The 24777-nt window shown below is 39.3% G+C and overlaps 1 protein-coding gene and 1 pseudogene across 15 annotated transcripts in view; both read right to left on the reverse strand.

Annotated features, from left to right (window-relative positions):
• The window catches only part of PPP2R2B (protein phosphatase 2 regulatory subunit Bbeta), a 493312-nt gene that overhangs the window by 111501 nt on the left and 357034 nt on the right, over positions 1-24777 (reverse strand). The gene's annotated exons all lie outside the window — the stretch shown is intronic.
• On the reverse strand, positions 2855-4288 carry LOC108529854 (keratin, type II cytoskeletal 8 pseudogene; annotated as a pseudogene).

Here is a 24777-nt window from a genome sequence, read left to right on the forward strand (position 1 = left end):
TGGACTCGGGAAGGGGGACATCCCGGGCCGATCATGGGGAGGGGGGAGGGGGGTGGGATTGCATTGGGAGTTATACCTGGTGTAAATGACGAGTTGGTGGGTGCTGACGAGTTGATGGGTGCAGCACACCAACATGGCACAAGTATACATATGTAACAAACCTGCACGTTATGCACATGTATCCTAGAACTTACAGTATAAAAAAAAAAAAATTACGTAGCTTTTCCCAACGTGAGCTCTTGACTCAGTTGCCAAGAAGATGCCACTCCAAGGAGAACAACACTTGGTTTCCCAGGGGATGACACATACATTTTCCTTCTTACTAGACTCTGAAAATGTCTCTACTCTCACTTTAAGGTCCATGCAAGTCAAAACAAGGTGGGATTCAAGTGCAAGTCAAAGTCACATGATTTAAGCCACTATTATTAGAATTCTGCATTATGGAATATTAGGCATTGTCCCAGGTAATAAAAATATTTCCTTTGTTTTCCAAGTGTTATTATTCTTCAACGTTATGTCTCCCTCAAGAACCTTGTAAGAGAAAGGGTGATTTGCATGGCAGGATTCTGAAATTCCTTAGTCCTCTTTCAGAGACCTTACCTTTATTTTAATTCTACTAGCCAGCTGCTCTGTGCATGAACCTGTTTATATCATGCTATTGTCTACTTCCCTTCAGAGAATATGCCATGGCAACTCAAGTTAATACTTGTTTTGAACTTTCATGTTTCCTGACTCATTTATCATTGCTAAGCCAGTAGGTATATCTGGAATACTTTACTGCCCCATCCATCTCTGCATATCTTCATCTATGACTGTTTAATAATTGATGCAAAACTCATGAATCACTCTACATTCCAATTTCAAGATACTGAAACTTCTGATACAAATACTCTTGTGTTTGCAGCATGCTCTTTGGTAAGGCAGTTTAAACTGGAAAATATACTGCTCAAGACAAAATAATTTTGAGATATGGAAAGAGTATGTAGTAATAGTAAGGTAGCAAGTTTAGAGATAATAACGTCATTTGAAATCACGATCAACAGAAATCAATTCATTGAGTTCAACACGGCTTTCACCTTTAAATTACAAGTTTATATGACAATTCCACATTTCATTAAATGCTCAGCCTAATCATGCTGTTGATCAAGAAACTATAAACTTGAGCATTTTTTCCTCTGTTCTATATAGATGTGGATAAAGTACACATTGACTAAAAACAAAAGCCAGAAACAGCTAGAAAGGTCAAATGTAGTTAAAATGATTTTTAAAGGAAACCCTGGGTAGTGTGAAATTTGCCACATCTATTTGTGCTGATTTAATTTCCACAAGATGGTGGCCTGGTAACCCCATTTATAGTTCAATAGGCACTATTAAGGCTGAGCTTTTTTTTTTTTTTTTTTTAATCAATCTCAGCATCCTACAAAAGTTCTAGACTGGTAATTTCATACATAAAGTATTATTTACCTGAATAATAGATATTGACTTAACAGTGATACTCATGTGAGGCTAATGATTGTGAGGCTTACAGAAACACAGGAATCTCCTAGTTCATCCCTAGTCTCTTGCAGTATCACTAGGCTGGAGTCTATGCAATGCCAGAGAATTGAGTTGAGGCAGGCACCTGGATTATTAGGTAATATACAGCTCACATAGCAGGGTGATATTATTAGGTGATATACAGCTCACAGACTGTTTTGATAAAATGGAGACTCAGTTTAGACTTAGGATCTAAACTCAAGGTCTACAGATGGAATATCTTACTGACCAGGTCACTAGCATTGACCTCTCAACATCAATCATAGAGATGGAAATGAAAGGGTAATGCAATTTAGCTTTCGGAGCCCATTAAATGTTTTATCTTTCATCTAAGAAACATTTGGTAGATAAAATCATAAAGTCATTTACCCTACTTGCATCAGCTGACTAGTTCTGCCCACTCAATACTTGGCTTTATTTCTGATGATTGGATTGGGTTTTGGTAGTTTTCTCCTTCAACTAAGACAAGAACGGAAAATATAATTCATAGTGAATGACGATGGTGAAATGATCATAGTTACCGGGTTTGTGTTGAGAAGGTTTTGCGGGGTCACTTCTAGGCTGGGGTGCCAAGATTAATGGGTCATAATGAATCTGGGTAGGTGGTGGGGGAGGTAGGATGTGTATCATTTGTCATACCAGCACAGAGGTTTCTAGCTAGACCGGCAATGACTACTTTGTGGATCATTAAACAAACGGGATTCTTAGGCTTCCTGATGGGAATTACAGTTGTTCCTCCCCCCCATATAAAACTGTAGTCTCCTTCTTGGGTCCTGGTTCACGGTCCAAAGTCAGCATCCATTTTCTCTGATAAGGTTTATTTTGGTAAGTTTTGGTAACTGAAATAGTGCATTTGAGTATATTTTCCACAAATAGGGGGTTGGGGAGGGGACAGGAAAGAAGTCTGGTTATGGGATTATGCCAAGATGACCTTGTTGAAAGATGTTAATATGTCATAAATTTTATAAAATAATCAGTCAATAAAACAGTTTATGTCAAATGATTACAATTTTGTCAAAGTGTTTTCATTTCAGAATATATCTTTTCTTTTCTTTTTTTGTTTTTTTGGCAGAGCTAGCTAAGGTTTTTATTTTGGACAGAAAAAACAAAACAAAAAACAATTGAATTGTTTTGTAGCTGGAGGCATGGACAAGGGGCGGGGGTCTCCAGGCAGTGAACTCCCCCGCGGGTAGGCTGAGGGCTAGGGCTGAGCCTCAGGTGAGTCTCCTGTTCCCTGTGCTTCCTTGCACAGCGGCCTCCCTCCTGGGCTCTGGGGCAGCGGCAGGAGCGGCAGGCTGGGAGGGGCTGCCGCAGCTGTTCACTTGGGCAGGAAGTCAGAGGACGCCAGCTTCCCATCGCGGGTCTCAATCTTCTTCACAACCACAGACCTGGTGGAGCTAGTGCGGCTGAAGGAGCTGGAGCCTGCTCCAGAGTCAGAGCTGGAGCCCAGGCCGTAGCTGAGGCCAGAGCTTGTGAGGCCCCCGTAGGCCAAGCTCACACCACCTGCATAGCTGCTGGTGGTCTTCGTACGGATACTCATGTTGTGCATCTTCCAGCAGCTTCCTGTAGGTGGCGATCTCGATGTCCACCGCCAGCTTGAGGTTCATCAGCTCCTAGTACGCGCGCAGCTACCGCGCCATGTCCTACTTGGCCCGCTGAATGATGGCCTCCAGCTCGGACAGCTTGGCTTTGGCATCCTTAACGGCCAGCTCCCTGTGCTGCTCGGCATCTGCGATGGCGACCTCCAGGGAAGTCCTCTGGCCTTTGAGGCCCTCAATCTCAGCCTGGAGCTGGCTGATGTTCCAGTTCATCTCAGAGATCTCAGTCTTTGTAAGACGCAGGTCCATCCCAGCCAGCGTCTGCAGCTCCTCATACTTGATCTGATATATGCTCTCGGCTTCAGCGCGGCTGTTGTTGGCCAACTCCTGGTACTGTACCTTGACCTCAGTGATGATGCTGTCCGTGTCCCGTGAACAGCTGTCGTCAATGGACAGTACCACAGACGTGTCCGAGATCTGGGACTGCAGCTCCTGGATCTCCTCTTCATACAGCTGCCTGAGGAAGTTGACCTCGTCAGCCCTTCCAGGCAAGACTCCAGCTCTACCTCGTTAACATAAGCTTCATCTACATCCTTCTTGATAAGGACAAATTCATTCTCCATCTCTATACGCTCCATTGATCTCATCCTCATACTTGTTCTTGAAGTCCTCCACCAGCCCCTGCATGTTGCCAAGCTCCGCCTCCAGCTTCAGCTTCTCCTGGCTCAGTCTCCAGCTGCTGCCTAAGGCTGTTGGTATAGCTCTCCGACATGTTGTCCATGTTGCTCCCAGCCTTCTTCTGCTGCTGCAGGAGGCTCCACTTGGTCTTCAGCATCTTATTCTGCTGCTCCAGGAACCGCACCTTGTCGACAAAGGAGGCAAACTTATTGTTGAGAGTCTTGATCTGCTCCTTCTCCTGGGTGCGCACAGCCTGGATGTTGGGGTTCACCTCCAGGTTAAGGGGGCTCAATAAGCTCTGGTTGACCGGGACGGCACTGATGCCTCCCATGCCACTGGCCCCACCATAGGCCACCCCGGAAGCTGCTGCTGCCCGCGCGGGAGAAGCTCAAGGAGATGATGCGGACACCAGGCCCACTTGTTTAGGAGCAGCTGCAGAAGGACCGGGTGCCAGAGGAAGACACCTTGCAGGACTTCTGCACCCTGATGGACATGGTGGAGGCAGGAGTGGAGGCAGGTGGGCTGAACCAGGCAGAGATTCCAGAAGAAGCAGAGAAGATGCTTCTTGGTAGACTGTATCTTTTCTAACAGGTAAAGCAATATGTACACTTACAGAAACTTCTGTAATGACAAGGTGGCACTTAACATATAAAACTAAGTTTCTTTTACAATCGGACTCTCCTACAAGTAATTGTTAATGACTATACAGACACACACACTCTCTCTCTATAGACAAAAGTTTATCAAGGAGAATCCAAAATAGTACTGTTTTGGTGTAGGATGTACATAATTTATTTACTTATGGTCTTTTTCTAAATCTTCAGTATTTTCTATTTTTTGCCATAACCATAAATACTTGAACAATTTTAAACTTGTAAACAATTTTAATTCATTTTCAAACTTAATGAAAGATTTTAGCACTTAGCAGCTTTAAAACTTTTTAAAAATTTAAAATTTATATATAGGCCGGGCACAGTGGCTCATGCCTGTAATCTCAGCACTTTGGGAGGCTGAGGCAGGTGGATTGCTTGAGCTTAGGAGTTTGAGACCAGGCTGGGTAGCATGGTGAAACCCCATTTCTACCAAAAATAAACAAAAAAATAGCTTGGCATGGTGGTGTGTGTCTGTGGTCCCAGCTACTCAGGAGGCTGAGGTGGGAGGATCGCTTGAGCCTGAGAGGCAGAGGTTGCAGTGAGCTGAGATCATGCCACTGCACTCACACCTGGGCGACAGAGCCAGACTTGGTCTCAAAAAAAAAAAAAAAAACCTATATATCTGTATATCTATGTATGTATGTATGTGTGTGTGTGTATATCTATGTATGTGTGTGTGTAAAATTCACTTTTTGTGGCATCCGGTTCTACAGGTTTTGACAAATGCATAGAGATATATATACATAACCACTATCATGATATAGAACAATTCCATTTACTCCAGAAAGTTCCTTCATACTGTTCTTTTTAGTGGACAATTCTTCCAAAAGAAGTAAAATTATGGGAATAAAATGAACTGATAGATATAAGAGCTTGTAAGAGTTAAAAATGCTGTGTAGATACACAGGTTTAACACTAGTGATCTCTATTGATATGACTCAACTTGATTTGGCACCAATAATTATTTTCTTAGTATACAGAGGCAAAGATTTTTTTAAATCTTTCTGTCTAGATGTTATTACTATTTGGGATTCTGTTTGAGTGGTATAGAGTTAAAAAAATTCATCAATACACTTTTGCCAACCTGCACCCAAACTAGGTTATCTATTAAGTATTCTACCTTTTCACCTATGCCCTTGTCTTTAAATGCAACTATGTTTGAGTTCCTGATTCAGTAGCATTACCTTCTTAACTTGACACTGCTTCTCACACTCATTTAGCTTGGTCCTAAAGACAGTAGTAGTGAATACACAGTTCTGATTACACTACCATATGCTTGCTATCCTTGACCTACTGTGCGTAATACATACTTTCTGTTTGATCCAGAATTGTTTCCTCTGTCATCCAACCAGTGTCTGGTATTTGGATACTGAATCCTTTTCCTTTCACTTAACTAATTCTGTGCATACCGGTTTTATCTTCAACCTGGTGCTGGTATACCTCTTATATGAAATAATACAGATAGAAGGGTCCAATAGCTCCAAGTCCCAAGCTCTTATCACAATGGCTGTTTCCTACTTAACCATAAGTGCAGTATTAAAAAATGGGCACTGCTTAAATGTCAGTCTGACCCTGTAGATCAAGCCCATTAATGGCAGGTGATGTGTCATGGCAGATACTCTTGCTTGGCTACTCCTGCTCAGTGCCTTTCTTCCTTGCCTGCCTCCTACTGTTCCACTGTAGAGGCTGGAAAACCCACATACTTGCTTTTTAGCCTCCCTTGTGGCTAGGGGTAATTGTGTGACCCAGATCTGGCCATTGAGGCATATAGGAAAGGCTACTGGGGAAACAGGAGGGGGACAGAGATTCTGGGAAAGAGTTTTCTTCCCTGAATAAAAGGAAGTAAGTGAGGGGAGGCCTTCTGACCATACTCTTCCTTGCTTCCTCCCTTTGTTTGTAATTAAATGTGTTCATAATATGTGGGGCTGTGGCAGCCATCATGTGACCATGAGGTAATAAGCCTATAGACTTTAAAAGGCTAAGAAGCTGAGTATGACAGATGGGAGAATGTGACAATATCTTTGATGACACTGTTGAACAACTAAAACCTACCCTAAGACAGCCTATGTATGAAATTGTTGGTTTAAGCTACTGTTAGTAAGTTTTCTGTTATATTCAACTAAATTCATGCTACTATACATGTCTTTCCATCTTTGTTTTCCTTATAGCACTTTGCACAGGGCCAGGTTATTAATGCATGTTGAGTTGGAAACTCCCTTGCCTTCCAATATCTTTGCACAAACTCTCACATGCACATTTCCATTTCACTCTACCACACAACCAATTTTCCTTCCCACTTACTTGATTCCCAGTATTAAGACGATTTGGGTTTTTCCTCCTTCCCCTGCTGGTGTATTATTTTTCAACCATTCAAATATGAAAGGAGCTTACTGGGATAGAATGCCAACCCCAATTTATTCATGGTGTTCATTATAAAATTATGACTTCAGAGGGATCTAGCCACACCCTTTTTAGGAGCCAAGCTTTCCCTGCTAATATGCAGGAAGCCCACCATGCTTGCTGAGCTGTGAAAATCCAGATGGTGGGAAGCAGGTGAGTAATGAATGCCATGCTGTTCCCATTAAAATGCACACAGCTTCCCCAGGCTGACCAAATCTCCAACACTAAACAGGTTTGAATCAACCCAAGGACATGTGGGTTGATAAAGATTGCCTTTTATTCAAAACAAGTTCCTGCAACAAAGAAGCCTAGAAGATAAAATTTTCCCATAGTTGGAACAAAACTTGCCTAAAGGGCAAAGGAGTCTTAAAAATTATAAGTCTCTGAGTACAGAAAAATCCAGTGGGAAATTGATAGCAGTCCAGACTTGCCTACACGCCTGTGTGGTTTACAGTGGAATCTGCTGTCAAGGTGTTTACCATCTGTCACCCAATCTTTCAAAAAACAGAGAAGTAATTAACTGCTCAGGCAATACAAACTCTGTCAATCATTCCGTTCTATTATCCGCACAACATGGGACATCTATGGCTGACCCCAAAGTCGGCAGGACTCCAGGTCCACAATGAGAAAGCTCTCACATCTGTGGGGAAATGGGAGTTCTTGGGCAGGCCCTGTGTTACCCGCTACCTAAACATATATATTATGGCATCTGGCACATGTTTGGTCAGAAATTTTGCTTGCCAGATGCTTTGAAGTCAGTAAGACATGGTATTGACTTTGTGGAAGTTAAAATTCCCCATATTTGGGGACTGGCTCAGGTATCACTTCCTTAAGAAGCCCTGTGTGACTTCTTTTAAGCCCAAGACAGCTCCCTTTATTATGCAGCCTCATTGCTCCCCAAACTTTGCCTTTGTAAGTTATCACCACTAATCATTAGCATTTATCACAATGATATTAGAATCATTTAAATGCCTGTTTCAGTCTCTTCATTGTAAACTTTACAAGAAACTTGTTCACCACTAAACCCTCAGTACCTAGCTGAGTCTCTTAGTATATAACAGATGCTTCTCAATCTTTTTTTTTTTTCTATGTTCACAAGTCATCAAGCTATCAATCTTTTCTCTTTAGTGGATCACTGAATGAGAGCTGAAGAGAGCCAGTACCAAAGTAGACCAACATATAGAGAATGGATAACCCTAAACAGAGTATCAATAATCAAAATATGTATGCTGGGTAGATGTAAACATTTACTTAAGATGTGAAGGAAGAAAAAGTTCTCATTTGGAATAGTGAGTGTTTGATGATTTTAGAATGAGATACATTGCTCAATAAAGAATAGATCTTGTCCTAAAAATCCTCTGCAGCATTGGCAGGGATTCAGGGTCCTATGAATAACAGGAAGAGAAAGCAGATGGGTTGGGGGAAAGAGGATGTCCAGACAGGGTGCTACTTGGGAGAGGGCATGGAGGTGGTAATAAGAAAGCCAGAGTTGATGAGCAAATACATCTGAGATGAGAGGATTCAACTTAATGAACACCTATTATGTGCATGTCACTGGGCTGGGTACCAGGGATATTGTAATAAATAAATACAACTTGTACTTGCCTTTGTGAAACTCTCAGTTTAGAAGACTGGGAGGTAATGGAATATTGGGATACAATTACAATGTTGGAGGAAGGTTGTTCAAAGATTCTGATCATAGAGATTTTAAGTGAAAGGTTTTTTTTTTTTTTTTTTTTTTTTTTTTTCCTGGAGGGAAGCAGGAAGTCCTTACCAGAACTCAAGGAAACACATCTCAGCCATATCCTTGCATGCAATAAATCTCTTTTATTTCTCTAAAGGACAAATTGAACAGTAAGTACAATGCATTTTTTTTTTGTTAAACTGTAGATGGGCCTATAGAAATGAATGAAGAATATGATAGGCAAGGATTTGATTTTCTTCCTTCTAAAACATGAGGTCCCGATGTGAAACAAAATAAATATGTTGCTAATAGTTCACAAGGTATTATGATGTTATGATGGTTTTTCAATGGTCTTAGCAAATAAAATGGAAAGTATTAGAACAAGTGTGCCAATTATAATACCATGAATCACTTAGTATTTTTTTCTCTCTCCCTCCCTCCTTCTAGTTTCTGGCTAGGAGTTGTGGTATTTTGAAGAATATTATAAAGTATACTCTCTTTTGGATAATATGCATATTTTAAAGCACTGAATGCAATACTGTACACACAGTAGGCAAAGAGTAAAATGCAGAATGAATAAACTAGCATTGATTTTCATCAGCAGCAGGACCCAATCTTTAATAAATAGTCTTCAGGATAAAGGCAGTATAGTAAATACTTACTGCTTTTATCTATCCACTGAAAATTGGATATTTAGAAAATCTATTATATTTGACTTCATGGTCATGTAGCAGTTTAGATAACAATGAATAATATTAAAACTAGAAAAGTCAGGAAATATTTAATGTTAATAGGACATGAGGGCGATCTGGTTGCAACATCTATCACCCCATTGATCACCAGGGTTGATTTGGCTGATCTGGATGGCTAGGCAGGTGTCTCCTTCCTCCCTCACCACTCCGTGTGCTTCCCTCCCAGAGCTGCACAATGGGTTGAACAGCACAACCATCCCCAGTAGAGGAGGACTGGTCTTCGGTCAAGGGTATATGAGTAGCTGCGTTCCCCTGCTAGAATCTCCAAACAAGGTCTCAAGATTTAGGGCTAATCAATTCATTCATTGACCCATTTATTCACTCAACAAATGTACATTGAACATACCAATTATGTGTCAAGTACTGTTCCAGATATTAAAGAAATATCAATTAAAAGATGATAAGAGATCTGTCCTCATGGATCTCACATTCTAGTTGTGGAGAAAATACAATCATCAATGAACATACTAACTTACGTTTTATGTTATGTACTATGGAAAACAAACAGAGCTGAGTAAGATGAACAGGACTGGCATTTGCAGGGAGGCTGCAATTTCAATAGGGTGGTTGTGACAGACACCATGCGGGAGACTTGAAGGAGTGGAAGAGTTCACGATGCAGGTATCCGTAGGAAGAGTGTTCCAAAGAGATGAAACTGACAGTGGAAAGACCTTAAGAGGGTAACGAACATGTGTTAAGGGATCAGTGTGGCTAGAGCAGAACAAACAAGGGGTAAATAGGTAGGAGACATGAGAGGTTCAGATGATATAGAGTCTTGTACAACACAGCAAGGACTCTGTTACTAAAAGTGAAATGAGCACAACAATGTGAATATACTTGATGCCACCAAACTGTATACTGAAAAACAGTTAAAATGGTAAAGTTTATGTTATGTACATTTTACCACAATGAAAGAGTGAAAGGGATAACTGTTGGAAGGATACTAAATAGATAAGTGATGTGCTTTTACAAGACTCAATTTGGCTACAGTGTTGAGAATAGACCATAGAGGCTGAGGTAGAATCAGGGAGTGTATTGAGATAATCAAGGAGCGATAAATCATGGTGTAGGCTGTGGAGTTGAAGAGAACTGGTCATTTTCTGGATGATATTGCAAGTTGACCTGTGAGGATTTGCTGATGGATTGATTATAGGGTTTGAAAAAATAGAATCAAGGATGATCCCAACGTTTTTGCCCTCAGCAACTGGCATGTTAGAGTTGCCATCACTGAGAATTTTGTGAGTAAAGCAGGCTTTTTGGGGACCAGATGTTCAGTTTTATGCATGTGAAATGCAAGAGGTTTGTAAGTACAGATGTTGAGGAGATAACTGGAAATAAGAATTTGGAGTTCAGGAGAGGGGACTGAGCTGGTGATATAAATTTGGGAGTTATTAGCATTCAGATAGTATTTAAAGCAATGAGACCAGATGAGGTCTCGGGGAGTGAGTACATTAAAATAAATGAAGGACCAAGAGCTGAACGGTAGGGCACCCCAGCATTCAAAAAGCTGGGGGGAGAAGAAGAAAATCCAGGGGAAAAAAAAAAAACAAAGGGAATGACCAGTGAGATAATAGGAAAATCAAAGAAATGTAATGTCCTGGAAACCAAGTTAAGTTCAGACAAGTGACCAACCATGTCAAATACTGCTCATAGGCAAGCTAAAAGTTTAGAGTAAAACTTTGAGCTTAGTACTGTGGAGCTCACTTTTAACTTTGAGTAAAGTATAGGTTCTATGGGATGGTGGCCATAAAACTTAATTGGAGTAGGTTTGAGAGAGAATGAGAGGACAGGAACTGGGGATGGTGACTATGTACAACTCCTTTAAGGAGTTTTGCTGCAAAGAGTTGCAAAGAAATGAGGTGAAAGATGGTAAGGAAAGTGGGATCAAGAGAGTACTTTTACAGTATCATAGAAATAACAGCATGTTTATATGCTGATGGGAAAGTTCCAACAACCAGGAAAAAAATAACGATGAAGAAGAAAGAAGGTGGAATTGCTGAATAAATAAAAAAAATAAATGTATGGATGAACAGGCCAGGAATGAGGACTGGTCACCACTAACATTTGAAGTAAAATCTGTACAGGTTCAAACCCTATCCACAGCCAAAATCTGGATAGTAAGAAAAATGCTATCGAAATCTTCTCTCATATAAGGTTTAACAGGATTCTTAAAACATTTAGTATTGCAAGAATTTATCTCATATATCAGCACTTCAGAGATCCATGTGATTGCTATGAATAAAAGACTACCTGATTTTTTTTTGTTTCTTCCTCACCTTCTCTCTCCCCTGACCTCACACCTCTTCTCTTTTCTGCTTTCCACTCATCTCTCCCTCTTACCTTCTCCTTTTGAAGCTGAGAGCAGAAAGGGTTCTGTTCTTTTAGCTACCTACTATCTGCCTACCAGGCAGAAGGCTGCTAACTCATATACACTTTAAAATGATGAGAAATCTACTACAAGATCACTTCCACATGGGTAGGCTGACCTCCTTTTGGCCTTCCTTAACTTTCACCAGTATCCTTAACATCTTATAGAAACAAGTCTGTCAGAGTGGGGAAAAAAACCACTACACTCTCATCCTTTCCCTGTGCAAGATTTACAGACACATTGTAAATGGTCAGACCCAGGTGATGGTGCCAGGAACTTTCCAAGTGATTTGTAGATCTCCCTTCCAGGATGTCAGTCTTTAATGGAAAACTCTTTTAGCTGCACATTCCTTTACTGCAGTATGACTACAGGAAGAGAATTGCAACTGTCATAAAGAAGACTTACTGAAATTAGCTAGCTATTGACTTGGCCTCAAGACATTTCAGTGTAAGAGAAACACCAGCACTGCACGGTTTAGAAAAGCATAGTTTTTCTTTGAAACTACCATTTATTGAGTTGGTCTACTGCAAGCCAGGCATAGCATTCGAGCCTCTATACACATATACTCTCTTCCTAAATCTATAGATCCATCGTTATATATTGGATACCGACTTTGGTCATGATCTGTGCTTTGTGTTTTACATTATATCATTTAATTGTCACTCAGACTCCATGAGTTTAGTATCTTCCCCATTTTTCAGATGGGAAAATAGTGACTCAGACAGGATAAATAACTTGCCCATGTTTGGAAGACCAGTCATGGAGCTGGGATTTAAACCCAACTGTAGTTCCAAACTTGCTTTGCATTCAGAACCTGCGTTTTGTGTGCTGCTTCTTTTCCCTCCACCTTCTATTATTTCTTATTCCTATTCTCTTCATCTACTATCTCTTCTTTTTTCTATATAAATTCTTTTTTCATCTTTCACTCACAGTTACAGGTTTTACTTCTTAAAACGCCAGTGTATCTTCTGGGCTCAACCTTACTTTTCCATCCTTGTCATGCACTTCATCAAAGTTTAACTCCTCAGACTTTCAAAGCAAATACAATCTTTGCTGACCAACTGTTCATGCCATTTCATTTATCTAATATATTCTTGTCATTAATTGTGCCTGCTGACATCTCATTCTTTGAGACAGTGTGTCCCTCGTGGGCAAGATCTTCTGCATTATTATAGTGGGAGGACCTAGCATAGGGATTGGCATCTAGTAGGTTTACAAAACACACTTGTTTACTGACTGAATAAAAAAGTAAATACACAAATCCTTCAAGGCCAGCTCAAATGTCAACTATTCCATGAAGCTTTTCTAAGCTTCATTGATTGGAAAAAATTCCTTCTTCCTCACAACAACTGTAACTCTTTGTACTTTTACGTGTGATCCATGACATTGTCATTTACATGTGTACTTGTTCTGTTTTCCTAACTGAAATGTATTTCATTAAGGACAGAATTCCTATTTTACTCAATTTTGACTCTACTAAGCACAATTGATGTTTGATGAATAAAAGAATATAAAATCTGAACCTTTCTCTAATAATGCAATTTAGCTCTTAACCTTTTTTAGGAGATCTTGGACCTCTTTGAGGATCTAATAAAAGCTATAAATCCTTTCCCCATAAACATGCATGCACTTATATTTGTGAAATTCTGCATCTTATTTTCTTGGTACTTCTGGACCTCTGGATCCCTAGTGGGATCTGAGACCATCACTCAATACTACCCTGCATTCAGACCTTTGCTTAAACAATTCTTCAATCTGGAATTTATCCTCTTAGAACTTATCCTGTTTCCCTTCCCTTCTAACACCCAGTTGAAAATTAGTCTTTTCTAGAAACCAAGTAAGGATAGTTTACATTTAAAACTTCACTAACTTAGCTGGCATCTTCTTATTAGGCATGACTCATTTCTATTGGATTATGCTATAAATGTTGATAGATGGCTCGAATATACTTTGTGCATGTGTTATCTGTTTAACTAGATTATAAGTTCCCAGAAAACAGAATAATATTTATTTCTTTAGTAGATAGCATCTTTTTCAGTACCTAGGATCTTATTCTGTGCATAGCAAACATGACATAAATGGTTCACAACTGAAGATTTAGGATTCTCATGGGGACAACTGACTGTGGGTTTGTGTAATGCACATGACAGCTCTCTGCTTAGCTTAAAGTCACACATGTTCCATTTTTGCCTACAACTTATTATTATTTTTAATGGTTCATTGCTATAGGCTTATAGCCTGGTACACCTCTGAAACAAAACCAGTATTTGAGAAATCTAGTACCAAGGCCATTTTCAGAAATGCTTTCTCCAGGAATAGCAGATAGGAGAGGAGTAAAAATTAGATCACATTTCCATACCTCCAAGGACTCTATTTTGGGGTAACATTTCAAGTACTGAGTCCAACAACCTAAGTTATTGCCTTTGGAGAATATGAAAAAGCTTCAAGCTTGAAAAAGTCCGTAACTATTAAATGCATTGGCAAAATTCCTTTCTCTCCAACACACACCGTAGCAGGTTTCTAGCACTGATTGTGATGCATTGTTTTCTGCAAAGTTCTTGGGGAATAAAAAAATGATATGTCAATATTTTATCAGGTAACAGAAGGAATCAAACCATTAAGCACTGAAGATATAGACTCAACACTGGCCACAACCTCAGATATACCTCCTGCTTCTTCAATTGAACTTGAATCAACAGTAAAATGTACTAGATACCATTTTGGGAAGGTTTGGGGTAATACAACCTTTGGTAAGTTATCACTAAGAAAACTTTGCAAACAGGTCCTTTCCTCCCTCTCAAACTATGCCCCGATCTCCTTCCTTACCATTTTCTAGCCCCACTTTTGCTTTCAGGATCTCATAAATTTCCTGCTTTCCCCCATACTTTGGGGAAACATGCTGTGTCTAAACTACTCTCCGTTCTCCCTTTTCCTTAGCCAACATCTCTTCATTTTAAACAATTTCAGCTTGAACAGCAGCACTTCCTGAGAGTGGACTTTTCTGACAGCCTATTTTAAAGTCTTCACATTGTTCTTTATAGTACTCTATCCTTTTCCTTTAATGCATCTACCAGAATTCATCATTATGTATATTATGTGTGTGTTTCAGTGTTTATTGTTAATGTCTGTCTCCCTTGTAAGACTACATAATTCACAAGAATTCATAATTCACAGGAATCACAGCTGATTTTCTTTTTTTTTTTAACCAATGGTATTCTTGGCCCCTAGCCCAATGTTTGACACATAGTAGACATGCAAGCAATGTTCAGTGAAAGTATGGTTCTCTGATCCTATCTCTACAAAAAACACAAAGATTACCCTGGCATGGTGGCACACGCCTGTAGTCTCAGCTACTCAGGAGGCTGAGGTAGGAAGATAGATTGAGCCCAGCAGGTTGAGGCTGTAGTGAGCTGTAATCACACCACTGCACTCCAGCCTGGGTGACAGAGTGAGACCCCGTCTAAAAAAAAAAAAAAAAGTATGGTTTTCTAGATTATTTATTAATTAATATTTGTAGCCTGATCATTTGGATTATATCCTCTAATGTTGTTCTTACGCACACACATACATTTGGTTTTCAGTTGAATTGAGTGTAGCAGAACTATGGGATCATGAAAATTTGAAAACCAATAAAATCCACATTTGCTTCATTCTAGTTAATAAAGTCTATGCTGAGCTAATCATATACACAATAACACAAGCATTATAAAATGCACACACACCCTTCTGCTACTTAAATTCTAGCCCTTGTCTAAACCAGTCTCCACCCTTTCAATTTGCAGGAAGAAAGGCAACTGAACACCAGAGACTGGGTGGGAAGATCTTGATATGCCAAGAAGTCTGACCCAGTGAACTATTTCAGTCACATACGCAGTTTGAATTGGATTGCCCGATCCCTGAGAAGGGATTTCTGGATTAGACAGTTCATTAGAGGCTGAGCCAGCTTCTAGGGCTTGTCGGTCTTTGCTCTGCATGCCTGGAATTAGCAAAGTGACGCAGTGAAGGCTGCTTGAGTGACAGCTGCCAGTGAGTCACTTAAAATAATGGCTGAAACAGCAGCTACTCAGAGGCAACAACCACACCTGCAGCACAGAATCCCAAGACGAAAATGAGATTTGCTGTCTGTTGAAAACTATTTACTGAGCACCTTCTATGTGCCTGACCCAGGACTTTGTCTTGGGAAATAATTCTAAGAGTTGATCAATAGCAGTCTTGTAATCCTGGGTTAAATTATAGCTTCCACATTTACTAGCTGGCAAATCTTGGGTTTATTATTTAACCTCTCTCTCTGCCCCCTACTTATTTAATCTGCAAAATGGAGACGATATTATGTTGAGGATTATGTGCATAAATTTATGCAAAGCACTTAGAACGGTACCTGACACGCAGAAGCACTAAATGTTAGGATAGCATTTTACCTAGAAGTAACATAATGAATGGTTAACAGAATGACTTCAGGTGTCAGAAAGATGCCATTCATCTCTGTCATTTACAAGTGATGTGCCTTTGGGCAAGTTACTTGAGTTCTCTGAATCTCAGTTTCTTTATCTGTAAAATAAGAATAATATTGGTGCCATTTTGGAGGGAAATTATGAGGATTAAATGAGATAAGGATGGGGAGGAGCTTAGCATGATGCCTGGCACATTGTAGCTATTCAATATATATAATTTGTTGTTATTGTTCCCAGTGGATCACTCATCTGGATCCCAGATAAGGCAGAGCAAGTCTCCACAGCTCCACGTCATAGGACCAAATAGCCCAGAGGATACCAGTTGCAGTGGATAAGTCATATCTGACAAGCAGATTTATTTTATTTGGACTAGTTTATTAACATTGCAATATTAGCCCACACAAAGGTTTCCAATATTTTGAATGAGTTTCTACCATCTAAAAAGTATAAAGTTTCATTTTAAACAATTGAGATTTTTCCGTTTCTTTAGGAAAATAAAGATTGGCAACATGGAGCTGGCATTCCCATATGGCCATTACTGGCTTGAGTGGGGAAGCAGCTGCTCCCTTTAGAAGGGCATAGGTCTTGAAGTTACTGCACCTCCTAACATTTCCTAATGTACCTCCAGCCTTAGTGTCAAATGCCATCTCCCATTTACCCTCCTGAGGTTTCCCTCTACCTCTCTGCTTTCATCTTTTATGCTACTTTGCTTCTGTAGGCATCTGAGTTAGCAGCTGCTGGTCTTTACTGTTGAGTAGTATCCTCAGCAAACTGGTACTTCTCCATAGGGCTGCATGCAAGGCAGCAACACCTTAAACCCCACAGCCTTAGGTCATTTGTCAGCACTGCAAGTGCAAGTGTGGAATGAAAAAACAGTCAAATCACAGCTAAGGGCTGGCCTAACCAGTAAGCTGAGCACATTCTTGGAGGACAGCCTCTTACCCAGAAGTTGACTGCATGAATTCACTATTCACTCACCCTGAATCTTCTCCGATTTCATTTAGACTGAGGGTAGAGGATATGAGACAAAGGATAGGGGTGCTATACAACAATACTTTAAAGCTTAGTTATCTAAAATATATCTTATAGACCATTAGTTCCTTAAGATGCTGTTTATTGGGGGGAAAATGTCGAACACTGTTGGGAAATAGCTCATACACTGTCCCTCATCTTGGGGATTTATCTGGGTAAATATTGAGTCGCCCTGTCAGAAAGAAGTTCACCCACAATTCATACATTAACAGATATTTACTAAGGACTTACAGATATTCATTAAGATGTTATTAAGGACTTGCCAGGCACTGTTCTTTTTGGTGCTGGAGATTCAGTATTGACAGTCAATATTAAATCGGAATATTGACAGATTCAGTTCAGACAATCCTGAACTCAGGTAACTTATTTTAGTGTGGAGTAAAGAAGACTTCACTCTCTTTCCAAATTTATCTGACTATAGAATGCTACTGAAAAATACTGCTTTATACATAGTGCATAGCCCCTTGCAAATCTTATTTCTAGAGACCTTTCATGATAAAGAAATGATAGAGATTTTCACTACGGTGAATATATAAGAGAATAAGACCACTCCAAAATGTTTTAGAAACAGATAATTTATTTATTATTTCTTGAAAAGTCAACCCTCCAGGGCAGTCTTAATTTGGAAAGAACCACAGCCTCACCTGGGGACTCAGGCCTGACAAAGTTTTCTGAGAATATCACATGAAGGGTTAACTTGACATTTTCCTCCAAACTGGAGCTGTTTTTCTCTGCCTCTAATATGACCCAGTTGGAAATGTATTTGTTTTTCACTATTTAATCTTCTGCATCACCCACTGTTGATTAGATTTAATTAATTTATGTTTCTAATGAATTTAGAAACTTGCAGTGCTGTAGCAGGAAAATTTTCAGACAGCATCTGGCCACCAAATGGACTGATTACCTTGTCTGCAAAAGTCTTTCAAACATCTGGAGCCTGATTTTGTGAAACATCCAGAGGCTCTTTCAAAGGTAAGAAAACCCACACAGAAGAATCTTGAGGGGAGAAACAGAGAAGGTGCTAGAAATAGGTAGGATTCTCTTTGATTTGCAAACCAGGATGCTGGCACTCTCCCAACATGAAATCACATTTTGCTGCTCGTTGGCACAGTTTCAATGGCACCAAATAGACTGATCTGAATCTATTTTGTTCAACATCGTCGGATTCCACCAGGCCCAAGCCTGGCTGCCGCCCTGTGAACTTCTTTGGCACTTCCTCCTGTGCGGAAGCTCCCAGTGATCATTAAGGCGAAACATTTACAGAAATCATTTAGAGAGAAGCACTTTGCTCTCGTTCACTCAACAAACATTTATCGGGAGCCCACTGTGTGCCTGGCACTGAGCCATGCATACCTGTTTAGTAGCTCTTGCAACAACCTTGCAGGATAGGTAGGTACTGCTCTCCCATTCTCATAGATGGGGCCAAGTGACAATAATTATTAAGGTTAACAGGAACACTACTAATATAGGATGTAGAGATATGCATACTCACACAGCAGGCTCTGTGTGAAGAACTTTACATGCATTAACTCATTTAACCCTCACAATAAAACCATAAGGTAGATGTCATTATTACTACCCCCATTTTACAGATGAGGAAATTGAGCCACTGGACGCTTATGTTAACCCAGTTAGCCTTTGGCAGAACCAGCCTTCTAACATGGGCAGTCTAACTTGAGAGCTTTTTGCTATAAACCACTCGACTTTACTACCTCCAGATACTATTTACTGAAGACCTGCTGTATGTTAGGTACTATCTTAGGGCTTTTACAACATTAGATTTTAATGACATTTACACCATATGCAGTGGGTGCTATTATTCCCAGACAAGAAAACCAAAGCCCAGAAACATTAAGTAACTTGTTGAAGTCACAAAGAGAATAAGACTTAGGCTAGGGCTTAACTCAGGTCTATGGGGCTACAAAGGCCACTTTCTGCTTACTGAGTTATCTGCTGATGAATGAGAGAAAAAATGAGTGTTGAGAACTCAATAGCTTCTCAAAGCTGCCCCAGGAAAAAAACTAAAAGTCAGAAGAGGGGGTAGCCTGGCTGCTTTGCACAGCACAGCTCAGCCCAGTCCAGAAAAGGGGAAGCTAAAAAATATGCTACAAAGAATGAGAAAACAGCTTCATCTAACAGAAGTAGGGGAAAGATGTTAGAAATCTTACTGCCTGACTGGTTTTTCTAGCTCAAGTTCAAAGAGAAATGACTGACAAGCAGGTGGGTTGCCCACAGTATAAGCAATAATAAAAAAGCCCGCAACGCTAAACATCTGAAATTTTTTGCAATGTTGCACAATCAGGTTAGTGCCTGATACATAGTATAAAACACAATTATATACAGTACCAGTGTTGAAGAAACCCAGTTTGACATGGTTCTTGTGATAGAATAGAATTACTAAGTTTGGCCATTCCTTTTGATTAAAAATCATATTTTCTTTGACTTCTTTCTTGTCTGTTGCCACTACCTAAACATAAACGGGTCCTTGTTCGTGCTTCTCTGCCTGGGACCATCCTCATCTCAGTCTCCCCTTTGGTCTGGCTAATCTCTATTCATCCTCGATCCTCAGGTTGGTCATCTCTTCCCCGACTTTCCTGTTCTGGGTTAGATGCCCATTTTAAGAACAATGTATATTTCCTCCTACTATAGCATTTATTACACCATAAGATAACTTTATTTCTTGGTCTCCTCATTGAGAGAGCATATGTTGGTTACCACTGTATTCCCAGTGTATGAGCATGGTACATAATAAGTGTTCAGTAAATATTTAATTGACTGGATGAATGGGAGTGAATCTCATAACATCCTCTTGTTGGTCTCCCTGTTTGAAACCTCTCACCTCCACACTTTGTGCTACATCCTATCAGTCATTCAGCTTTCCTTTAAACTTTCAAAGTGTCATTTTAAAAGAATCACTTCCCTTTGAACACTCACATAAAAGTTGGAATACTGATAATCTCTGGGCGAGGGAGAATTAAGTAAGAGTGGGCAAAAGAAAATCTTACGGAGTCCTAAAAGTATCCTATACCTTTATGTGGGTAAGGGCAACATGGTTGTATACATGTATAAAAGCTGAATACAAAAGAATAATGCTCCTTACTGTAAGTAGTTAACATTTCAGAATAAACACACGAATCCTTTGAAAGGTCACTTATGTTGATAGGATAAAATCCAACCTCCTTGCCCCAGTTTTCATGGTTCTTTGCTGATTGGCCCAATGGTCAATGTACTTGTTCAAACTCACTTTTCTAAAACACATGCCCTGATCTTCTAACAGGTCCTGAAACCCCTTTCACTCATTCCCATCTCTGTGTTTAAAATCATATTTTCTTTCCCTAAATGTTCATTTCTCTTCCTCCCACCTTCCAGAAGCTCCTCCCCGTCTTGGAGGGCCAGGACAAATTCATCCACACAAACTCAACAGATCCACAAATCTCATTAATCCCTTTTTTCTCTGAACCTTTGACTATTTTGTCTGTTTCATTCATTTGTGCCAACATTTCCTGAGGACTGTAAGTTCCTTGAAAGCAGGGATGTTATCTTATTTTCAATTTTTATATTTAGGACAGTGCCTGGTACAATGGTAGATTCTCAATATATATCTGTTATGAAGATACCAAGGTCCTAGTTACATGTCCAGATCCCGGGCAGTTATAAGCCTGTACAGAGATTAAAAAGGCAGGTTGTCTATGTCCTTGATAATGAAAACATAGTGGTAGTGTTAAGCCCATGGACTTAGGATTCCCACATGATTTCAATTCCAGGTTTTGCAACTCACTGGCTCTGTGATCCAGTGTATTCGATGGCCATCCCCAAAACTCAATTTCCTCATCTGTAAAATGGGGACTCTCATAGGGTTTTTTTGAGGGTTACATGAGAATATAAACATTTATTTTATTAGTGAGCTTTTATTGATGTTTTGCTAAATAATACAAAATAGCATCCAAATAAAAGCTTATGCTCTTGATGTTATAATGCAAAGAATTCAGCATAGTGATCGACTCACAGGGAATACTGAACACATGGTAGCTATTCTTGTCAGAGCTATTATAATACAATGTATAGTTGCAGTGAGAAAAATCTATAATTTAGGAGGTAAAAATGTAGAAAGCAAGAAGAGTGGGCTCATTGTTAGATATATACATGTGCACACAAACACAGAGTGAATCTAATCTATAAGAAGTTCCTTAGGGAAATTCCATCACATCCCATTAACACAGTCCCAAAGGCAGGAGCTGGGCTGATCTTGACATATTTAATATCTTTGAAAAAATTCTGAAACCATAATCATCTCAAAATGGTATACAAAAGCAAGTCTATCTGGGAGTTACATGCAAACGCATTGTACCTTAGTTCTAGCTCACATAATTCTTTAATCATCACAATTCCTAGTGCTTCTCTTCAAACTTTTGACCTTAATAGGATTATTGACAGTTAGGAAAGGGAGAACACTGCTCAATAGGGGTTTGACAGTCAGGAAGGGAGAACATTGAGGAACAAGTTCTCAGTGTGCTTTTACACACTCATTTAAAAGACAACAGTTTAATAATTCTAATTCATATATACTTCTATTCATGCAATCAATAATTCATAGAAATCCCTCAGCAACATTTTTAGTGACAACAGAAAGGGTAAAATATTTCTTCTCTTCCCTTTGCCTTCCTTTCTTCACTTAGTCATGCCTGGAGCCTGGAGAGCACAGAATTTCAAGAAAACAGTTTCCATGGTGATTCTTCCTTTGAGTACCCGACTGTATTTTGCTCTTTCTGGAGTGAATTAATGCTTCTTATTGCTTTCATGCTAAATATATTGCAGATTAGATTTGATTTCCTCTGCAGTGATATAGTTTTATTGCGAAAATGGAAAGTAAAAACACAGCATGAAGAAACTATGTATTTCTGCCACTACGCTATCAGAAGGTGGGAAAAAAACCCATTTCAGAAAAAAATAACCAGCCATAGGGAAATGGATGCAGGTATCTGGAAGCTAGGATATGCATGCATGCATCTAAATGTTGGAAAGCCTGCCTTAGGAGATAATGATCTTAATTATTCTATATGTTGAAGGTGTTATAAGTTGACCATAAAACACTGAGTTACAAGACATGCTGATTTTTAGTGTACTATCCTCTTCTCAGCACAGAAAATATAGATCATATAGAACAAAGAAATCTTCAAACCCACAATATGGCACTTACTTTATATTTTATTAAGGAGAGCTTTGTTTCCTACTAAAGCTAAATAACTGGCCTTCTTTGACTTGTTAAAATAGTTACATGACCTTCCTAAGATTCCCATAGCAACCTGCATTTCCTGACAGAACTTATCACATGTACTTACTATCCACTATGTCCATCTTCCTCACTAGACTCTAAAAGGGCAGGGCCCATGTCTGTCCTGTTCACTGTTGTACCCTTGTGCCTAGCATGGCACATGGGAAGCTGAAAATTATAAGAAAACTATGAAAGCTAACTCTAAGGCACTGAGGACTTTCTTGCAAAGCATCAGTGGGCTGGTGTGTTGGGTAGAGATGGAATCTCATGTACATTATAAATACTGAAATCTTAGCAGCAGCTATTGGTTTTGATAGTCCTACCTGGAGCCTTGATCATTACTTGTCTTCAAGGCATTAAAGGGTTAAAGGGAAGAATCCATCATGCCAGAGGAGGAGGAACAAAAAGCAGGCACCATCCTGTGAAGCCTCCTTTTCCACCACTGCATTCCCACCCCCAGAGCCTGGAGCCAAGCCCTTACTAGGTGCCAAATAAGCAGGAAGAAAACCAGGATTTTGGCCAATTTAAGCCAACTAGGGAGTATTCAGCATCTATGACAAACTAGATATGACTGTCCTAGGTGCTGCTGAGGATGAAGAGTGGAACACAGGACTTTTTGGCCCTAGTGAGGTTATAGTCTCTTTTGGGATAGTGCAGAAGGGGAGTATGGCCAAGTATAAACATGCACACATACCCTGATTATTAACAATAGTGATAATTAATATTTATTGAACAACCCATTAGGCACTTTTCTAAGCACCATGTATGCACGAACTCACTTGATCCTCATAGCAAATCTGTTTATTCCTATTATTTTCATTTGACATATAAAGAAATTGAGACTTTGAAAGGCTAGGTAACTTGCCTAACACCTTAAAACCAATTAGTAGTGGAGCTAAGATTCAAACCCACACAGTCTAGTCCTTGAGTCAACATCTTAACAACAAAACCATTCTGAATCTCAGGCTCATGGGATCTGATCTGAGAAATCTACTTTACAAAGGATTTCCTATAGTCTCTTTTGCTGTATAAATTATCTAAAGTTGCTTATGTTTATAAATGCTTCTGGGGAATCATCAGGATGCATAGAGGGCCATATACAGTTCTAGATTTCAAGAGGAAACCCAGTTCTGTGGCTATGTAAATGTTAGATTTGAATGGCTCTGTAACTAGGATGCACACCATGATGAGATTTCTCCTGGTTCAAGGAGGCGTTCCCATAAGAAGGGACAACCGAAGGATTACTGAATGCTAGGTTTCATCCTGTAGAACAGACACACTCTAGTGTTTTGACGCCCTCTACAAAGGGGTTCTTTTGGAACTTCATTTTCTAAACTACCCTTCAGGAAATTCAAAATTGCTCAGTGGTATGCTGAATTTGATTCCACAGAAAACAGTGACAAGAACAAGGTCTCATTGTATTAGCTCATAGATATTTCCCTTCATTCCAGAGTGTGGATTCCTACAGCTATGTTAAACATTTATTAAAAAAAAAAAAAAGGACAGGAACGATGTGGATGAAGTCTTAAAGGGTAGGATTATGAGAGTTTTTTTTTATTTAAAATTTTATTTTAATTGATGAATAATAATTGTACATATTTATGGGGTACAATGTGATATTTCAATATATATTTACATTGCAGATAGATTAAATAATACTAATTGGCATAACTATTACCTCATATTTATCACTTTTTGTGGTGAGAGTATTTTAAAATCTACTCTTTTAAGTGAAATAATAAACATTGGAGACTCTAGAAGGTAGGAAGGTAAAATGGGGTGAGGGATGGACTATTACCTATCAGGTACAATGTACTCTATTTAGATGAGTGCACTAACAGCCCGGACTTCACCACTAGGCAATATATCCATGGAACACAACTGCACTTGTACCCCTAAGTCCAAAATAAAAAATTTTAAAATTATAAAAAATAAACAAAATACCCAAAATCTACTCTTTTAGCAATTTTGAAATATATAATACATTATTATTAACTATAGTCACCAAGTTGTGCAGATCTCTAAAACTTATTCTTCTTGTCTAATTGAAATGTTATATGCTTTGAATAACATCTTCCCATACCCAGTTGCTCCCCATTCACCTATCTCAACCCCCAACTCTGACAACCAGCCCCTGGTAACCACCATTTTACTTCATACTTCTATGAGTCTGACTTTTTTTAGATTCACATATAAGTGAGATCATGCAGTATTTGTGTGCTTGGATGGAGTTTAAAATTTTACTTTTGCTCTTTTGAGATAATTCGATTTCTCAGTTTTCTGTAATAAGCATGTATAATTTTAAATACCACAAAGTAACTCACTCACTTTAAAAAAAACTGTTTTATTTTCTCTGAATATGATTGCTAGGGAAACACTTACTTTTTTTTTTTTTTTTTTTTTTTTTTTTTTT

The sequence above is a fragment of the Rhinopithecus bieti genome, unplaced genomic scaffold (assembly GCF_001698545.2).
Source record: "Rhinopithecus bieti isolate Rb0 unplaced genomic scaffold, ASM169854v2 scaffold_757, whole genome shotgun sequence".
Classification (NCBI taxonomy): Eukaryota; Metazoa; Chordata; class Mammalia; order Primates; family Cercopithecidae; genus Rhinopithecus; species Rhinopithecus bieti.